The 19,559-nt window shown below is 47.2% G+C and overlaps 1 protein-coding gene across 6 annotated transcripts in view; it reads left to right on the top strand.

Annotated features, from left to right (window-relative positions):
- Positions 1–19,559, top strand: part of LOC105471623 (tetraspanin 18) — a 200,815-nt gene that overhangs the window by 34,652 nt on the left and 146,604 nt on the right. For all 6 annotated transcript variants that reach the window (XR_011610633.1, XM_011724195.3, XM_011724190.3 and 3 more), the window contains exon 2: positions 2,617–2,703. The gene's annotated coding sequence lies outside the window, so the exon portion shown is untranslated. The remainder of the gene's footprint in view (positions 1–2,616; positions 2,704–19,559) is intronic.

Raw genomic sequence — 19,559 nt, 5'->3', positions numbered from 1 at the left:
AGCCAGTAAATGCAGTTCCTGGCTCAGGTAGGCCCGAGTTCCTCTGCGATGCTCCAGACAGTAGAGCAGGGACATCTGCGCCAGCCAAGTCCCACACGCCTCCCTTTGTCCAGGGCCCTCAGCCTCCCAGGCCACTGGGAGTGCCTAGGAAAGCCATTCCATAGGCAGAGCCCTGGGTTCAAATTTATATCCAAGAAAAGGGGTTCCTTCTGCCCTGCTCTGTGAACTGACTCAATCCAGCATTTTGGGAAGTCAGTTTGTCAGCACTACCCAAAGGCAGAATGTGGCCAGCCTCTCCTCTGCCCACTTCTAAGCATCTGGGCTTTGGAATTGCAAGAACATTTCTACACCAAGATGGGCACCCAGGGGGTCATTCCAGCGAAGCTATAGAGGCCAGAAATAGAAATATTTGACAGAGCCACGGTGGGAAATAAACAAATGGTAAATAAATTATGACCCACATGTACTATGGGATACTGTGCAGCTATGAAAAGGACTCAAGAAGATCCATTTTGGACGTGATATCTTTGACAAGTGATGTTGTAGAATGTGTGTGGTAAGATCCCATTTTTGTAAAAAGTCACACTGCATGTGTAGTCACATAGGTTCGTGCTTATACACACATGCATACATGCATTTGATTAGGTAGAATAAAGTCTAGAGGGTCTCACTCCAGAGTGTTTGCAGTGGTTCTACCTGTTAAACAGGATGGCTGGTAAGGAAGCACATACACTTTTGTAGTTAAAAATGAAAAATTTACATATATATACAAATAACTTGCCGAAGGTCATACCTATATATACACACATATGTGTGTGTGTGTGTGTGTGTGTGTGTGTGTGTTTATGGGTTTATAAATGTAACAAATTCCTCTGATTGTAGCCTTAGTCTGGTTCATGATGCATGAGGTCCCTCTGCACTGACACTGCCTGGATGGACACTTGAGGCCCAGATAGCCAAATAAAATGAGGTCCCATCCTCCAGCCAATCCCTGTTTCCCATCAGTTAACGGAAGTCCTGAGACTCCCTTGCATGCATGAGCTGCCCTGATGCTGGGGTCTGTGGGGTAGACCTTGAACTCATCGCTTTCCTGCTTACGCCCCTCCCACTGTGGAGATGGCACTAGCACCAGGCTTCCCATGGCTGAAGTTCTAGTCCCAGCTCTAGAACTAGCACTAGTTCTAGTCCCAGCACTAGAACTTCCCATGGCCGAAGTTCTAGTCCCAGCTCAGCCTCATTTCAGTGGTGTGACCTTGGGCAAGTTATTTAACTCCTCTGAGCTCACGTTCCTCATTCCTGAAATGGTGACACTTTCTTCTGGGGTCGTAAGGGGTGTCAGGATGATGATCATCGTCATCCGAGAGACCTGAAACTTGATCAGGGTTTCCACTGTGCAGCTAGTCTCTGAGGGCAGGAGGAGCCCGGGACGGAGAGATGAGGGAACTTCGCTTTCTCCCCTGTGCTCTGGAGGCTGTAAGTTTTGCTGTTATTTCTCAGCTGTGCATGTGACTGAGCCAGTCTCTCGGGACTGGCCTGTCTCTGCTGGCAGGTATATGGCCTGGACATGGTGAATTTGATCCTTCTCTGGTGACCTGGGGATGCTTCATCAAACTGACAGAAGGGAAGGGTTGGAGAAGCTGGACTTCTAACCCCACTGGCATTCTGGAACTGAGTTCTTTTTTCACCACCAGAGGCTTTCCTTACTGTTACTTATCTCTTCATGGATAGCAGACCTTGAAAGTGTTGGGTCTGCTCAAAGAGTCTGCATTCATTAGGCAATGATTAATTCTTTTTCCTGTTTTCAAAATGACTCAGAAAGCCTTTTTTTCAGCCTAAGGAAACCGGAGTTCCCACACCAAGTTGATAATATTCTAGCTAGAAGCAAAGAAACACAGTGTGATGTTTTGATTAGCATGTTCAATGCCATCACATGGATGTACAGGCTCTGGGCTGACTTGGGAGGATTGAAAATATGCCCCCATTCACAGGCTCTGGAGATGCTATCCTGGGAAGCTTTGTGGGGCTGGTACTTAGTCTTGCCTTTCTAGCTGTATTAGTCCAGTCTCGCACTGCTATAAAGAAATACCGGAGACTGGGTAATTTATAAAAAAAAGATTTGATTGGCTCACAGTTCTGTAGGCTGTACAGGAAGCATGACAGTATCTGCTTCTGAGGAGGCCTCAGGAAACTTACAACCATGGTGGAAGGGGAAGCACGCACAGTGACATGGTAGGGACAGGAGCAAGAGAGAGAGGGGAAGGTGCTACGCACTTTTAAACAACCAGATCTCACGATATCTCACTCAAGAGAACAGCACCGAGGGGATGGTGCTAACCCATTCATGAGAAACTATCTCCATCATCCAATCACCTCCCACCTGCCTGGATGGACATCTGAGGCCCCACCTCTGACATTGGGAATTACAATTCAATGTGAGATTTGGTGGGGACACATTTAAACCATATCACCAGCCATGGGTGCCCTGTTTGGCTTCTGTGCTTGCAGTGATGGAAGTAGGGAAAGGAGACCTTGGGGAGTGGGAGCCACATGTGGACTGAGGTGGTCCCCAAGGACTCCTGCCTTTTTGAAATGTGTTTCTCTCTCTTCTTTCTCTAGAGTGTATCCAGAAGCTACTGTCAGGAGGACACTGTAAGAGAAGCTTGGCACCCCTGGACCCAAAGGAAAAGACACCAGTGGAAAGAGGTATGAAGTGGCAACGTGGCAGGGTGGCATCTTCGCTTACTCGAACAAGAGGGTCTTCTCTTCTGTCTTCTGTTCCTGCCCTCCAAACCACCACTTCCATGTGAGAGGGCTCTCAACTCTTGCCCAAGGGGCACAGGGCAGGAGAAGGGTGGCTTCACTCTTCTCCTCACCCCTAGACATTTACTCATGGGTGAGGGCGATGGGGCCACCTTGGTGCAGGAAGTGAGGGTCGATGGATGGCAGGGAGTGAGCCCTTCAAGGAAGAGTAGAGCTCCTGGGGGCTCCAGGCAGGGTCATGAGGGCTCATGGAATCTGTATCAAGGACCCCTCCCCGACCTCAGCCTCCCCCATACCCACCACAGTTTTGGGACTGTGAGAAGGAGATCGCTTCCTAGGGCAATTACCATCCCTCTGCCCTCGATTCTCTTTTGAACAAAGTCTAAATCCACAAGTACTAGGATCAATCACCACATTCTATGGTGAAACTGAGAACAGAAAAGCCTTGGTCTGCTTCGGAGGCTCTGGGAAGTCCTTCTTGAGCTGACCATGATTCTGGGACTGGTGATGGGCTGGGTGGCCTCATGGAAGCTTTCTGGATGAAAAGCCAAGATGTCTGTCCTCTGAGCAGCCTCGACCAACAGTGTGACTTATAAGTCATTTCCCTCATTGGGCCTCATTTTCTCATTGTAAAATGAGGCAGCTGCAACTTGAATCTCTGTTCTAGCACTCACATCCTCCATTTCTGGGATTCCAAGACCAGGGCTGAAATAGAAGAAGTGACAGGTCAGGGGTTGGGAGGTTGTGGAAGGCCATGGAGAGGAGAGGGGATTCGAAAACTCCAAGGAGATCTGATGGCCTGTCTTGGGCAAAGGACGATGGCTCCAACCCTTGGTGGTAAATCACAGGGTTTGAGGTGCAGAGGAACCTGGGTTTGAGTCCCTGCCTATCAGAAGAGAAACCAGCAATATGACAGAGGGCTTCATGCCCCAGGCACAGTGTGATGCTCATTTGCTGCACTATCCCATTCTGTCCTCTTAACTGTCCTGTCATCTTGCCACTGTGACCACCTCCACACTACGGAAGAGAAAACCAGGCCTCAGAGAAGTTAGGTGACTTGCCTAAGGTCACATAGCACTGAGTAATGTCATCGAGATTTGAAGCCACTGCCTGAACTGCCATACAATTCTTGTGTCTTTTGCTTACTAAAGTCTGTGACTTGAAGCTTAAGATTAAAAATAATTAGACAAATCATCTCTCTGAAGTTCCATTTCCCGTTAAAAACATAAAAATGGTTTGTTTCCTTGTCCTACACTTTTTTTTTTTTTTTTTTTTTTTTTTTTTTTTTTTAATTTTGGGCATCTCACGAAATCCCTGCAGGCCTTGATATTCTGATCTCTAAAATGGGACAGTGACACTTACTCACGGGTTGCTTTGGGGAAGACAAGGAAGACTTAGGAAGCTCCCTGCACTGTTTCCTATACGTGTGCCCTCCACACCTACTCCACCTGCTTCCCCTGCCTGGGCTGCTGGCAGGTGTATGGGGTGTGCAGATTATGAAGTGCTGCACTACTGCCTAATGGTGTTTTCTATTTCGGCTGCCTCTGTGCCCATAGTCGGAAAGCACTTGGCCACTTTCTTAGTCACCAATCTGATAGTTCACTCGCCCTTCTGGAGTGTGCCGCTGGCTGCCCTAGATTATTTTAGGCTGGAATCCAAGACAGGGTGGCCGGCTCCCAGGGGCAGATAAAACAGGGCCAGGCTGAGGCTTTAGTGGACAGTGTGGGAGGAGCGGCGAGGCCTGGGGCCTGCTGGGGCTGTCCCTCACTGACAGCGTCTGTGTCCCACGGCTCACCCTGCCAGCTGCCAGGACCATAATCTTAATTGTAAACCTCCTGGCAGCAGCTGCCCTGATCCCCACAGGAAGCAGTTGCCTTATCACAGAGCCTGGATCCTGCCCAGTATTCTTAATCTGGAGAAGGCACTGAAGTGAGTCAGAAAAACCTTCCCGTCCCCAGGACCTTTCTTCTTGGGGATATTTCTCCATCAGGGGAAGCCGTGGGCCTCAAGCCTCGGTGTGTAAGAGCAAAAAATCTCTTTAAGTGCAGAGCAAAGCAGCAGGGTTGCTATTGTTCTTGGTTTACTTTCAGGAGGACAGCCCAGGGAGCAGAGCTATTTAGCCTTGCCCCTCTTGTTAGCCAGGAAATAGATAAACGTTATAGCATCACAGGGAAAATATAAAGACGACCATAAAGCAACAGGCAGAGAGGCATACGCTGTCATGGAAAAGCTTTGCTGGGGTTTTGGAGCTAGAAGGATGGGGGCTGAGACCCAGCTCTGCCCTTCAGTACTGTTTGGCTTGGGGGCGAGTGACTTGATCCCCCACAGCCTCAGTTTTCTCATCTGTAAGACGGGCAAAGAGCATGCACCCCACTGGGTGGTTGTGAGGTCAAGGTGACTACCATGGGAAGCCCCTGTTTGCTTTGAACAATGGCAGCCCTCTTGGAATAGTGTAGCCTCCCAAGGTGACCCCCTTGAAGAGTGCCAGTCTCTTGGGATGTAAGAGCTGGGTGTTTGTAACCAAACAGTGGGGTTACCCTGGAGACACATACCTCCTTCTGTGCAAGGTCTAAAAAAGGGCTGTAAGAGGGACCTGGGTTGTGTCAGCTCCCTGTCCTGATGTGCTATCTCTTAGAGCCACCTCAAGTGTGAGCAGTTCATCCCAAGTCTCATCCCAAGTCTGTGACACTTCACTCACAGCCATCTTTACTGGACTTTTTCATAGATAATTGTTAATCCTACCCACACTCCAGAAGGCAGGCATTAATAAGCTCTTTCAATGATTCCAGGCTTCATATCTAAAAAGCAGCAAGGTAAGGACCCAAACACAGGGTTCCTAGCCCAAGGACAGTGTATTTGTGGGAGCTCCTCATGGCACTCTCTGCACCTAGAGGCACCCGCTGTGCCCACGGTGGCACTCTTCTCCAATTCACCACCCAGTCTTGCACTGAGTATGGTGCTAAGGCAGAAATGAAAGTTCCCTGATGTTTTTATCTCCCCAGCCAGCCGTTTGATGCAGGCTAAGTGAGAGAAGGCAATTTCTATGGATTCCCCAGGCTCCAGTTTATCTTTTTTTTTGTTATTGTTGCTCAAGCTTTTGGTGTTCTATCTAAGAATCCATTGCCAAATTTGAGGTCATAGAGATTTACTACTCCTGTGCTTTATTCTAAGCGTTTTATTTAGCTCCTACGTTTAGGTCATTGATCTTTTTGAGTTAATTTTCATATATGGAGTGAGGTAGGGATTCAGTATCATTCTAGTATATGCGAACATCCAGTTGTCCTTGCACTATTTGTTGAAGAGACTATCTTTTCTCTAGTGTATTGCCTTTGCTCCTTTGTCAAATATCAGTTGACGTATATATGTGGCTCTATTTCTGGGCTTTCTATTCTGTGCCAGTAATCTGTCTGTACTTTCATGAATACCACGCCATTTTATTACTGTATCTTTATAGTAACCCTTAAAGTTGGGTAGTGTCAATCTTCCAACATTGTTCTTCTCTTTCAATTTTGGGTTGACTATTCTGGATGTTTTGCTTCTCCAAATAAACCTTAGAATCAGTTTGTTGATATCCATAAAACAACTTGCAGGATTTTGATTGGGATTGTCTTGAATCTATAGATCAAGTTGGGAAGAACTGACATCTTGACAGTATTGAGTCTTCCTATTTTTGAACATTGACTATCTTTCAGTGTTTTCATTTATTTACTTCTTTGATTTCTTCAATCTAGTTTTGTAGTTTTCCTCATACAGATCTTATATATATTTTATTAGCCTCAAATTTCTCATAATTGAGTATGATATTAACTATTGGTGTTTTGTAGATGCTCTTTATCAACCTGAGGAAGAAGATCCCCTTAATTCCTAGTTTGCTGAGAGTTTTTATCATGAATAGGTGTTGGATTTTGTCAGATCCTTTTTCTGCATTTATTGATATGATCGTGCAATTTTTCTTCATTAGTTTGTTGATATGATGGTTTATATTATTTGATTTGTTTTTTTTTTTTTCTTTCTTTCTTTTTTTTTTTTTTGAGACCATCTTGCTCTGTTGCCCAGGCTGGAGTGCAGTGGTGTGATGTCTGGTCACTGCAACCTCCACCTTCCAGGTTTAAGAAATTCTTTGCCTTAGCCTCCCGAATAGCTGGGATTACAGGCACGTGCCACTATGCCCAGCTAATTTTTTTGTGTGTTTTTAGTAGAGGTGAGGTTTCACCATTTTGGCCAGGCTAGTCTTGAACTCCTGACCTCATGATCCACCTGCCTCGGCCTCCCAAAGTGCTAGGATTACAGGCGTGAGCCACTGCGCCCAGCCTATTATTTGATGTTTTAATATTGAACCAGTTTTGTGTACCTGGAATAAATCTCACCTGATCATGGTATCTAAGACCTTTTATACATTCTTGGGTTTAATTTGTTAATATTTGTTGAGGATTTTTGCATTTACATTCATGAGAGATATTGGTCTGTAGTTTTCTTGTAATGATTTTTTCTGGTTTAGGTATCAGCATAATGATGGCCTCACAAAATGAGTTAGGAAGTATTCTCTCCACTTCTATACTCTGGAAGAGATTATTGAGAATTGGTATAATTTCTCCCATAAGTGTTTGTTAGAATTCACCAGTGAACTCACCTGGGCCTGATGCTTTCTTTCTTTGCAAGGTTTATTGATTAGATTTCTTTAATAAATATAGGCCTATTAAGATTGTCAATTTCTTTTTTGTGTGAGCTTTGGCAGATTGTGTCTTTCTAGGAATTGGTACATTTTATCTAAGTTATCAAATTTGTAGGCATAAACTTGTGCACATTTGTGGGCATAGAGTTGTGTATTTCTTTTATCCTTTCATGTCTATGAGACATTCCCATGTCTGTGGGAACTGTAGTGATATCCCCTTTTTCATTTCTGATATTAGTAATTGGTGTCTTTTCTGGTTTTTCTTAGTTAACCTAGCCAGAGTTCTATTGATTTTATAGATCTTTTCAAAGAACCAGCATTTGGATTTGTTGAATTGATTTCATGTTTTCTGACGGCTATGTTTTAATCATGGCTCTATCACTAAGTATCTGAGGGATCTTATGGGTAAATCTCTTTGATTCTACATCTCGGTTTTTACATCTGCAGGATGGTGTGGCAATAACAATGCCTAGCCCTGAGTTGACTTGAGGGCAAAGGTCAAATGTGAGTACACATTCATTTTTTCAGCAAATATTTGTTGAGACCCTACCATGTACCTGGCACTGCTCTACATGCTGGGAATATTGTTTTGAATGAAATAGCAGAGTCTCTGCCCTTATGGAGCTTGCCTTCTGGTTGAGGGAAACAGAAACCAAACAAATACATTGAATATCAGGTGATATTAGGTACTATGAAGTTCAATAATGACTGGAAGGGGCAGGGAGTGACTCAGGTGGTGGGTTGGGGGAGGATTGCTATTATGGATAGGAGGTACAGGGAAGGCCTTCCTAGTCAGATGTAATTTGAGCAGACACCTGAAGACAATGAGGAATAAGCCTTGACATAATCTAGGGGAAGAGCCTTCCTGTTTGAGGGAATAGCAAGAGTAAGGCACATTAGGCTGGCTGGCATGTTAGAGGACCGGACCAGCGAGGATGCCGGGGTGCTACCCACATGGTAGTGTGGATGGAGAGGAGGCCAGGAGTGAATTGGAGGCCCAGCCTGCACAGTGCTGCTAGCTAGGGTGAAAGCTTTGTATTTTGATTCTAAAGGGTCTAAGTTTGGTAGGAAGCCAATAAGCAAGAAAGAGACCAGATCAAATTTATATTTTACTAAGATCACTCTGGCTGATGGGTGGAGGGCAGTCTGCAGGGAGAAGGGAGACCGGTACGAACACTTATGTTGGAATCCATGGAAGAGGCAAGGTGGCTTGGAAGGTGGAATGTGGTGGAGGTGCTGAGAAGCCACAACATTCAGGATCTATTTTGAGAGCAAAGTTGATAGGACTTGATGATATGATGGGGGTGAGAGAAAGAGGTCAACCACAGCTTCTAGCCTGAGATGGAAGAGCCTAGGGTGGGTTCTGGCAGAGAGTGGAGGGAGGGCATATTGAGTTCTTCTCAGGCATTTTAAGTTGAGATGCTTATTAATTACTAAAGTGGAGGTGGAGAGGAGTGGCTGGAGATATGCACCTGGGGTTCAGGGGTGAGGGTGGGGCTGGTCTCCAAATTTGAGAGCCATCAGCTTATAGAGAGTATTTCAAACCTTTGACCATAATGAGATTACTCAGGAAGTGAGTGAAGATGCAAAAGATGACGGAGGACTGAGCCACTGTCAAGGGCAGTCATGTGTTGTTTGAGAAAATTCTGGTCCCAGGCAAGGGTGGATATACTGAGCAGAAGTGTGCACCTTAGGCAGGGGCAAAGGTGAGAGGCTTGAGGATGAGTGGAGAAATGAAGTTCTGTGCCTTGCTGCAAGGTCTGGCTGGATCTTCTAATGTCTTTATCGGATCATTCATTCATTCGTTCATTCATATGAACCAAAACACTTATCAAGTGTCAATTGTGCTGGAAGCACAAGGCTATTTACCTGTGGGCCCCAGATGTAAATGACACGTAGTGCCTGAGCTGGAGGAGGCCACCATTCAGCTGTTGATGCCTGACATAAAATGTGACAGGTGCAGCAGAGGCATTCCTAGGTATGTTAGTCAGCTTTTCCAGAGAAACAACCGATAGAATATACAGTCAGCTGGATATACAGATAGGATATCAGGATAGATATCCAATAGGATATACAACCCTCTGTATCCATGGGTTTTGCATCTGTGGATTCAACCAACTCTGAACCAAAAATATTCTAGAAAAAAACTGCAAAATAATACAAAAACTCCCAATACAGTGTATTAGCTATCATGAGTAAACTAGAGATGATTTAAAGTGTACAGGAGGATGTGCATAGGTTATAAGCAAATACTGTTCCATTTTATATCAGGAACTTGAGCATTAATGCATTTTGATATCAAAGAGGGTCCTGGAACCAAGGGATGGTTACCTCCATGGATTCTAAGAGATGATTGTTTATATAAAGAGATTTATTATGAAGAATTGGCTCATGTGACTATAGAGGCCGAGAAAAAAAAGTCCTGAGATCAGCACTTTAGGTTTGTGACTCAGGAGAGTTGATGGTGTAGGTTCCAGTCCAAGAAGAGGAGAAGTCCAGTGTTCTAGCTCAAGAAGTCAGACTGGTGAAATTTCCCCTTACTCAGCCTTTTGGTCTATTCAGGTCTCCAGTTGATTGGATAGGACACAGCTGCACTGGGGAGGTCCATCTGCTTTACTCAGTCTACCTATTTAAATGTCAGTTTCATCCAGAAACACCCTGGAAGACACTCCCAGAATAATGTTTGACTCAAATTATCCATCACTCTAGGATATTTGACACCCAGAGCACATGATTTTTGTATACTTGCTTCCTCTATACAACAAAATTATTTTCAGTAATAATGATGAAATAAAATCAATTAGAATAATGGCCAGAAAAGAGACTGAAAATTTTGTGAACTTTGTATTTATAACCATGCCAGTAAACAAACATTATGACATGAAAAAGTAAAAAGATAATGGGCCAACAGTTCTTAATTACATTAATAGATAATTTGACAAAAGAGAAAATAATACATGAAGAAATTTGCAAAATGCATTAATGCTTAAGTCCCTGATATAAAATGGAGTAGTATGTGCTTATAACCTATGCGCATCCTCCTGTATACTGTAAATCATCTCTAGTTTATTCATGATAGGTAATACACTGTATTGGGAGTTTCTGTATTATTTTGCATTGTTATTTATTTATTTATTTTGAGATGGAGTTTCACTATTTCTGCCCACGCTGGAGTGCAATGGCGCCATCTCAGCTTACTGCAACCTCCGCCTCCCAGGTTCAAGCGATTTTCCTGCCTTAGCCTCCTGAGTAGCTGGGATTATAGGCGCACACCACCACGCCCGGCTAATTTGTGTATTTTTAGTAGAGATGGGGTTTCGCCATGTTGGTCAGGCTAGTTTCGAACACCTGACCTCAGGTGATCCACCTGCCTTAGCCTCCCAAAGTGTTGGGATTACAGGCATGAGCCACTGCACTCGGCCCGATTCTGAATTCTTATTGTCTAAATGAACGGGTATCACAGGATCCACACATGTTGGCTTCTGAATGAATAAGTAGGTGCTCTCTGAATTCACACCTATGCAAACACAATGTGCTTTAAAGGCTAAGTTATAAAAATATGCTCATTTGAAGCTTACATACATATTATTAAAACTCACCAGTGACTGCTGCAATTGTTTAGAACTTAGATCACCAAACGATTTTTTTTTTTCTCAAAGTGGAGTGTTTTATCACTGACATTGTTTAGAACTGTCAGCTTTTAGTGGGTTTTAGGTTTGTTTTAAAATTCCCTACAGGCAGTTAGTTCATCCCTTTGTTGCCAGCTCCCTGGAAGGACGGCTTCCACTGCCCCGCTCTTGGCACGCCCATGGCGAGATGCTCCCAAGAGGGTTGCTGTGAGGGGACGGGATGGAACGGTAGTCAGAAGGTCGGGGAGACCCTGTAACTGAGTCCTGCAATAGGACCAGGTAGTCTCCAGGTAGAATGGATGGACACAAGGCAGAGCCTCGTAGCCTGGGGACCCCTGGCATCCTGGGAACCCTGGGTCAGTAGGTATTTTTACTGAAAAAAGCCGCCAGGGTTCTGAGCACCATCTGTGTACCCGTGCCTGGGGTTATGGAGAGCTGGGCACTAAAAGCTTCGTCCTCAGAGTGGCAGTTTGGAGCCTGCGAGGCTGCCTCCCTCCCAGTCCTGTGCTCCTCAGTCGGACTCCCACACTCAGCCCCTCTCTCTCCTTCCCTTTCTCTTTCAGCAGTACCGTGGAGGCAGCTGTTCTAATTAAAAATCGCGTAAATACCAGGAGATAAGGATCCAGGGGTTTTGTTTTTTATTTCTGCCGAGACTCCCCAGAGAGTCTCTTCAGTAGGAAAGGTCCCTTTGGAGCTGAGATTTTTCTCCTCGACTTCAAAGACAGGGCTTCTTAGGAACAGAACATCTGTTTAAACTGAACTTGAACCAAGAGGCAGGCAGGCATGTCCCACGGGAGAAGGAGGGGGCAGAGCCCAAGGGTGTGGAATCTGCTTTCTGTCCCTGGGGGAAGCTCTGCAGGTAGGCTCATTCCTGCATCTCACAGTGTGTCCCCATGCTGGGCAGCTTCTCTTAGTAAATGCAGAGGAAGTGATGGCAGGAGACCCACAGGCCTGGGGCTGGGCTTTGGGCGGACTGCTGTCCAGATAGCATCCAGGCTCCTGACCTCAAAGCCTCTCCATTCAGGAGAGGTAGCAAGGAAACCTGGGGTGACAGAGTTGGCTTCTCCTGCCTGGAGGTCCCTGTGGTCCTCAGAAGTCACCTTCCAACTGGGGACCTCCCAGCTCTTGTCATTTGCATGGACAGAGCCTCCTTCATCCTCCCTTCTTCCCTCCTGATTTCCCTCCCTTCTTTTTTACTTCCCTCCATTCATTAGGCATCCACTGGGGTTCAGAGATGAAAAACTCCCAATCCCTGACTTTGAAGGGCTTACCACCTGGTAGAACAACCAGGTTGATCTCAAAAGATAAGAAAAGTTGAGCACTTTGGTTGTGTGTGTGTGGCTGTTCTTGTTAAGGCAATGAAACAATTCAGAGCTTGGAAAATGAAGGGAAAAGAAATCATTCACTTCCTCTCTCAGGACCAGAGCCTCCTTCGTTTCCTGCTTTTGTTCACACTCAGGCGTGTGTTCAATAGTTGACACCAGAAAGTCCGTTCAGTTTGGCTTCCTGCTTTGTTTTCCCCCATCTCTCCTGGCCTTCCAGTGTGTGAGATTCTTTCCTGGGCATCACAGGCCTGGAGGACCCCTACTGTTGGACACTCAGCTGCATCCAGTGTCTGCTGTCACCTGCATGCCTGCTGGGAGGGGTCGCCAGGTACAGCAAATAAAATTAAAGGATGCCCAGCTAAATCTGAACTTCCTATAGACAATGACTCAATTTTTAGTATAAGTCTGCCCTGTGCAATATTAGTTCCGTGTACTATTTAGGAAGAATCACTGAAAGATTATTTGTTGTTTATCTGAAATTCAGACTTCACTGGGCATCCTATATTTTGTCTAGGAACCCTGTGCCTGGAGTATCTGTTTGCACGTGTATAGTCAATGCTGCATTACTTAATGACAGGGAGAACTATCTGGCTGATAACGTTCCTCTCTGCATTTGTGGGGAACACTCTTCCTAACTTGAATGCTCCTGTTCCTGCCCACACTTCTGGACTGCTCTGCAGCTTAGCGTACCTGGAGGTCACTGAATCCCAATAGGTCCTCTCCAGGCACGTTTCATTCCCAGCCTCCTTCTGGGAGCCTCTAGTGACTGCAGTGGTTTGGTTTGCTCCCTCTAGTGGGGAGGGGGTGGGAGGGGGCGGTGGGAGGTGAAAAATTTGCACTCCGTTGGGCCTCTGGGGCTGCTTTCTCCAGCAACCGCCAGCATCTTTGGCAAGGATGGAAACAAGGATTGTGTTCCTGCTGCGCTGGAGGGAGCAAGGGCTTGAGGATGTTGCTCCAGGCTGCTAACCTATAGAGGTCGATGACATCTTTCTCTCCATCAGTGAATTTATTTTTCATTCCAAGGCAACTTTCAGGGTGGTAAAAATATAAAGCTAAGTGGCAGACGGTTTTTTTTTTAAAAAGTGATTGTAGGCTGGGAAGACAGGGTTTTTTGCCTTGTGGTTAAATGGATTTTCTGTTTAACTGAGGGTTAAGTAGAAAACTCGTTTTGATTCATCCTCTGTTGTTGCCAATCTTTCTAAAATGTATTAGCTGCTCCCTGGTTTTCCTAAGTGCACCATAATGACCATAATTGAATCTCTCTGCTGGCAGAGGATCCTGTGGGGCGTCTGGGCACACTGTTGTAAATGTCAGTCTTCACCGAGTGGCCCAGTTATTGGGCTTTACAGCCTGCAGCGTAGGCTGGTGTGCTCTGCAGTGGCCTTCACATTTGCTGTCTTCTCATTCTGCCTGCCCAGCCACCCTGGGCCGGGACTCAGGAAAGGAATTAGTAAGACCACTGTATAGATGTAGAAACTGAGGCCCACTTGGGGAAAGATTGGCCCGAGTCACATCTGGCTGGTGGAGGGGCTGGGACTGAAGCCAGCGGAGACAGCTGTGGTATTGGCCCCGATTTAAATCCTGGCTCTCACTTGCTGGCTGGGAGACCATTAAGCTTCATGAGCCTCGGTTTCTTTATCTGTGATTTGGGTATGATAACCTTTCCCTGCAGAGCTACCGCTGGGGTTAAGCATGAGAATGTGGGTGGGCTGCACACCACAACCATCATATATTTAAAGGGAAAATAGCACCCCTCCTGAAAAAGAAATCAACATACCAGTGCTGGGACCCTGTGTCCAGCTTCTTTCTGCTCTGCTGTCCTTCTTCCTCTGAGCTCTGGTGGTTTTACACGCAGACTCTGCAGCCAGAATGTCTGGGTTTGAGCCCTGACTCTGCCCCTGACTCTCCGTGTAACTACAGTCTGAGCTTCAGTTCCCCGTCTATAAAGTGGAGATCATGATCGAAAGCTGCCTCCTAGGGTTGCCGTGAGGATTCAAGGGAAGGGAGCTGAGGAAGTGGGTCAGGGCTGGCCATTGTCATCCTAGTACCTGGTTGAGTGAGTCTGGGTTCACCATGTTTCTCTGGATTTGGTTCATATTCTGAGCCTTTTAAAGGGACTGGGTTTGGGACCTAAGCTCCTTGTTGGTGCCCCAGGAGCCTGCATGGGCAGCCTGGGGAGGAGGAAAGATACCCCCTCTCACAAGCTGGCTTTCTGCACTGTGTGGTGCTTTACCCCTCCCTGGGCGCTTCCCCAGCCCTGGTTCTAAGGAAAGATGCTAAGAGAGACCTGCGGATAGCTTAGGAGGGGACCTAGAAGGGAGACTTCTGCCCTGCCATGGCCCCTGCAGTAGGGTCCCCTACCTGAGGGATGCTGGCCCTCAAATAGCTTCCCTGTTTGGGACCTTCTGTGCTCCCCCATGTGTCATACATTTCTAGCATTTCAAGAGGCATTTGTTTTTCCCATGTTAAGGGATCCATGGAGTGAGGAGACCTATCTGTGTGTGACCTCTGAACCCTTTATGGGGGACTGGGCTGGGGGTGGGGAGGACATCCTGCCAAGGTGAGGCCACCTCGTCTGGCCTCTGGGCTGCTGGCTCAGCCACCTCCTGGGTCCTGCAAGCAACTCTGCTTCAGCTCTGGGTCACCAGCACCTACTTCTGCCAAGCTGCTGCCTTGTCCTCCAGCTCACCCACTTCCCAGGACCCCTCTGGAACTCTATGGGGATGGGGAGGTTGCAGCTAAGTAAATAGTCACCCTATTATTTTAGGAAAGGAACAACAGCCTGTGTGCAAAGCCCCTGGGTAGGGCTGGTTTATTTATGCATTTGTCTTTAATGGGAAGGCTGAGAGAAATTGCATGGTTTGTGAATATTTACAGGCAAATTACTACAGGGAGGAAATGAATTCATTCTCTCTCCTCTCCCACTGTTAATAGATCACACTGTGGTTCCCTGAAGCCTGCCTCCCACCTCCCCCACTTTTCTTTCTTGCAACTCCTTGTAGTCTTCATGCCAGCTCCAGGAGGGCGTCTGGGTAGATGTGCCAATTTAATTTGCCATGCAGTTATTGAGCGCTAACTGTATGCCAAGCCCTGGTACAGGGACTAGGGGTACCCAGGTAGGCACCACATGTGTGGGTTCTGTCTGCAGAGCTCTGGGGCAGGCTGACTCAGGAGAGAAGTTGCCACTTGAAGGATTTTTCCCCAGGCAGAGGGAAGAGCATAGGAGAACCCTTGGAGGGGTGAGCAGACGGGAATTACGCTCTGGGTGGGGGGTGGGGTAGTTAGTCTTCTGGTGTGGTTAGAGCACTCATGGGAGGAAGAAGGAGGTAGAGCTAGAAATGGGGGCCGGGCTGGGTTCTTTCTAGTTCTGAACTGGGGAAGGAAAGTGGGGAGAAGGGAGAGATGGCCCAGGATGGTGCAACTTGTGTAGCTAGCCAGAAGCAGCACACCTCTTGTTTAAGGGCCTGAGTTGGCAAATAGTAGCCTCTTATGGGGAGAGAGGGAGGAATTTCTCCCTCATATCCTCTTTCCTTGGGGCCAAGAGGCATAAATGGGAGGTCTCTGGGCTGTCACTCCTCCCTCTCTTTTTCCCTGCAGACATCACCAATCAATTGCAGCACTTTTGTTGGTTCCAGAATCCTCTGGAAAACAAGCTAGGCAGTCACTACCTATTGATTCCAGCTGGCCTTCTAGAAGGAAGGTGAAGGGCCTTCTAGTAGGTGGCTGGACCTTAGGGTAGCCCCATCAGTGAATTTGCAACGGAGGAAATTTCTTCTTCTCTTTGGGCCTCAGTTTCTCTACCTGTAAAATGGGGAGAGAGATGGCTCACTTGGTCTCTGAGGACTTTCCCAGTGCTAGCCAGCCGGCATTTGTTAATACCCACAGTTAGTTAGTCTTTCCATTAAGCGTGTGTGCACTTACTCTGACTGGTGCTGAGTGGGGCCCTGGGATACACAGGTGATCCTGGCAGCTGAGACCTGGCCTCCTGAAGCTGACAGTCCTGGCAGTCTGTAGTTCTTAGAACCTCAGGTGTTGAGGTCATCTGACACCAAGGGCAGGGTTGTCTTGATTCTTGCAGACAAATGGCACCCAGTGCAGCCAGCTATCCAGTGGCTGGAGGTCCTAGGGATCTCTGGGGACATTAGTCCTGGTCTCTGGGCCCACACACCAGGCATCGTCCCAGGATGGTTAGATGCCATTAGGGCTCAGTCTATGCAATAAGAGCCACAGCCCAGGCCCCAGGTCCTGTTGACCAAGCGAATAGCTGATGTGGCCACTGGGGATCCTGAAAGGGCCCCAGGCCACGTGTATCTGTCCTGGGAACCTGCCCCAGGATTGACCCCCCAGCCCTTTTTGGCAGGGGAGAGGCCTCCATTGTGCTCCGTTTCCTTCTAGGTGTGCATGTTCCTCCTCAACCCTTCCTCCCCACCCACTCCATGGTTGTGTTCTCAGTTTACCCCAGGTCATGTCAAGTGAGATCAGCCCTTTACCCTCAGGATTCTGAAATAGAGCCAGGGAGAGGCCAGACATTTCAGAACTGTCTAGGTGCTCCCCAGGGCCAGATGCTCTCAGATGCCAATAAAAACACTGTGTCCTTTTTGTGTTCAGTGAGGGCCCCTCCTTGACCTGCTGTGGGCAGGAGTGACTAGTGATGTTCAGCTGGTTTTAGACCTTGGAGAAGGTTAATGGGATCAGTAGCATCCTAGGCTGGGAGCCTTTGAGATCAGAGCTATGGGTGAAATTCATCAGTCTCATAGAGAAAATGGAGTACACCACCATGGCCTTGTTAAGACACGGATGGCCGTCTACTGCTAATGGGTACACACACTGCTGCATGCTATGCCTTAATGCCTGCCTTCCATGCACACAACTACCCACATACCTGTGCATGTTTACACACACACTGGCACACATACCTGCATACCGGTACATACCTACATACATACCTGCACACCCCCCATATACCTGTGCACACCTATCCACATGCCTGTGCACATCTATGTACACTCCTATCTAAGTGCCTGCACATACTTACCCACATCCTTGTGTCTGCCTAAGCACACATCTGCATACATCCCTGTGAACACCTACACACATACCTGTGTACACCTATGCATATACCTACACACATACCTGTGTACACCTATGCATATACCTACCTACATCCTTGTGTCTGCCTATGTACACAGCTGCACACATCCCTGTGAACACCTACACATATACCCATGTATACCTATGCACACATCTGCCCACATCCGTGTCTGCCTATGCACACACCTGCACACATCTACCCACATCCCTGTGCACAACTGCACACACACATGTGCATACCTATGCATACACTTACCCACATCCCTTCATCTGCCTATGCACACACCTGCCCACATTCCTGTGCACACTCACAGACACATGCACACACCCATTTGTGCAGACGTCTTCATACACCTCTCCTACACCACCCCCCAGCTCCTACACACCCACCCACACATCCTTGCCTACATATCTTCCTTCAGATTCATTCACTCCGAATATGTCCTCCCTGCCTGTCCCCACTGTATGCAACAATGCAGCACACACACACACACACACACACACACACGTTCACAAGCTGCAACCAAGCTATTAGATGAAACTGATTGTTTCTCAGCTCTGGGCCTACAGAGCTCAGGATTATCTCTTTACTCCAGATTATCCATTTACCTGGATGCCAACAAGCCCAGCAGGGGCTCCAGGGAGGATGGGAAGGTTGAGTCAGGGATTGTCTGGGCCCAGTACAAGTGCCCTCTGAGGCTGGGTGTGTTTTCTGAGTCCTGTTTCATACCTCCCTCTGCTCATTCATTCATTCATTCACCTACCATCCATTCATTCCATCCCTTACTGACAGCAGCGATCGAAACAAAAACATGGCCTTTGCCCTGACAAAGCTTCCCTTCTTCTTACAGTCCACTGACTTTATCATTTCCTTCATGGTTCTGATATTTGTTGAGGAGAAAATGACATCGGACTTTGATACTTGCTTTTGGAACCAGACGTCCAGTCCTGGAATCCAGTCTGTGTCTGGAATCCACTTGCTAGACCTTGGCTATGTCGTGTCACCCCCAAGCCTCTGTCTATTTCCCCATCTGTAAAATAGGGATCATGGTTCCTCACTCCTGGGAAGGGCCTTGAGCCCTGCGAATGGCAGCTGTGAGTACTGACTTGAGGACTTCTGTGTTCATCAACAAAACCTTCCTTAAAACAGGGCCGCACAACTTACGAGCTTCCTAAGGCTAGGGTGGGGGCCCTGGGAAACACTTTTGAAGTCCTGGTGAGTCTTTGAGCCTATCTGTGGAGTACCTACTTTTCAGACATGGCCGGTCAGTTTATTTTTTCTGTCCCTTTAAGAGAAAGCGGTTGCGAAGGGACTGGCTCATCACAAACATTAAGGAAATCTGATGCTCTAGAGGTTTCTGCAGGGGGCCGGAGGAGCAGCCAGGAACCGGTGGCTTACTCATCATGTGCCTGCAGCCTTGCTGGAGGGCCCTGGCCAGTTTCTCCCCATCTGTAGAGTGGAGATTGGAAGCCTGTTGGTGAAGGCTCGGAAGATCTCGCTGATGTCAGCCTGTTGAGCATGGTGGGTGGCTGCCTGCTGTCACCCAGTGTCCAGCACGAGGCTCTTGTTGGGAGGGAGGGAGGGAGGGAGCTCTTCCATGCAGTTCCAGAAGCTGGGGCTGCCCAGGGCCTGGAGAAACCATGAGGTGACTAAGTGACTGCTTTTTGTGTTTGTTAAAATGTTTTAACAACCTTAATTGGTCATTGGAAAACTGGACTGTTAGCTTCTCGATGGCTGGGACATTGTGGGACGCTATCATGTCTATGTTGCTCTAGAGGCTGCAGGAGGAGCTGTAGTAGCAGCACACAGTAGGATGCAGCACATCCTCGCTGGATGACGGATAACTGGAATCTTCCAGCAGCCTGTGCTGGCATCTGTCTTCTCCCACAGCCCCGGGCACGTTTGGTAACAACCCAGGACTCTAGAACCTTTCAACATAGCCTGAGTACCTTCATACATGCTTACCCAACAACTTTTTTCCTTTTTCCCCCAAAGAGCTACAAACTTTATTGAGGTTATCTTTTATATACAGACATAAATTGTACAATAACATCCATTTTGACCTTGTATACGTCAGTCCC

Source organism: Macaca nemestrina, chromosome 12, assembly GCF_043159975.1.
Source record: "Macaca nemestrina isolate mMacNem1 chromosome 12, mMacNem.hap1, whole genome shotgun sequence".
Classification (NCBI taxonomy): Eukaryota; Metazoa; Chordata; class Mammalia; order Primates; family Cercopithecidae; genus Macaca; species Macaca nemestrina.
Note: the sequence above shows the minus strand (reverse complement) of the source record. Positions and strands in the feature narration are given on the sequence as shown.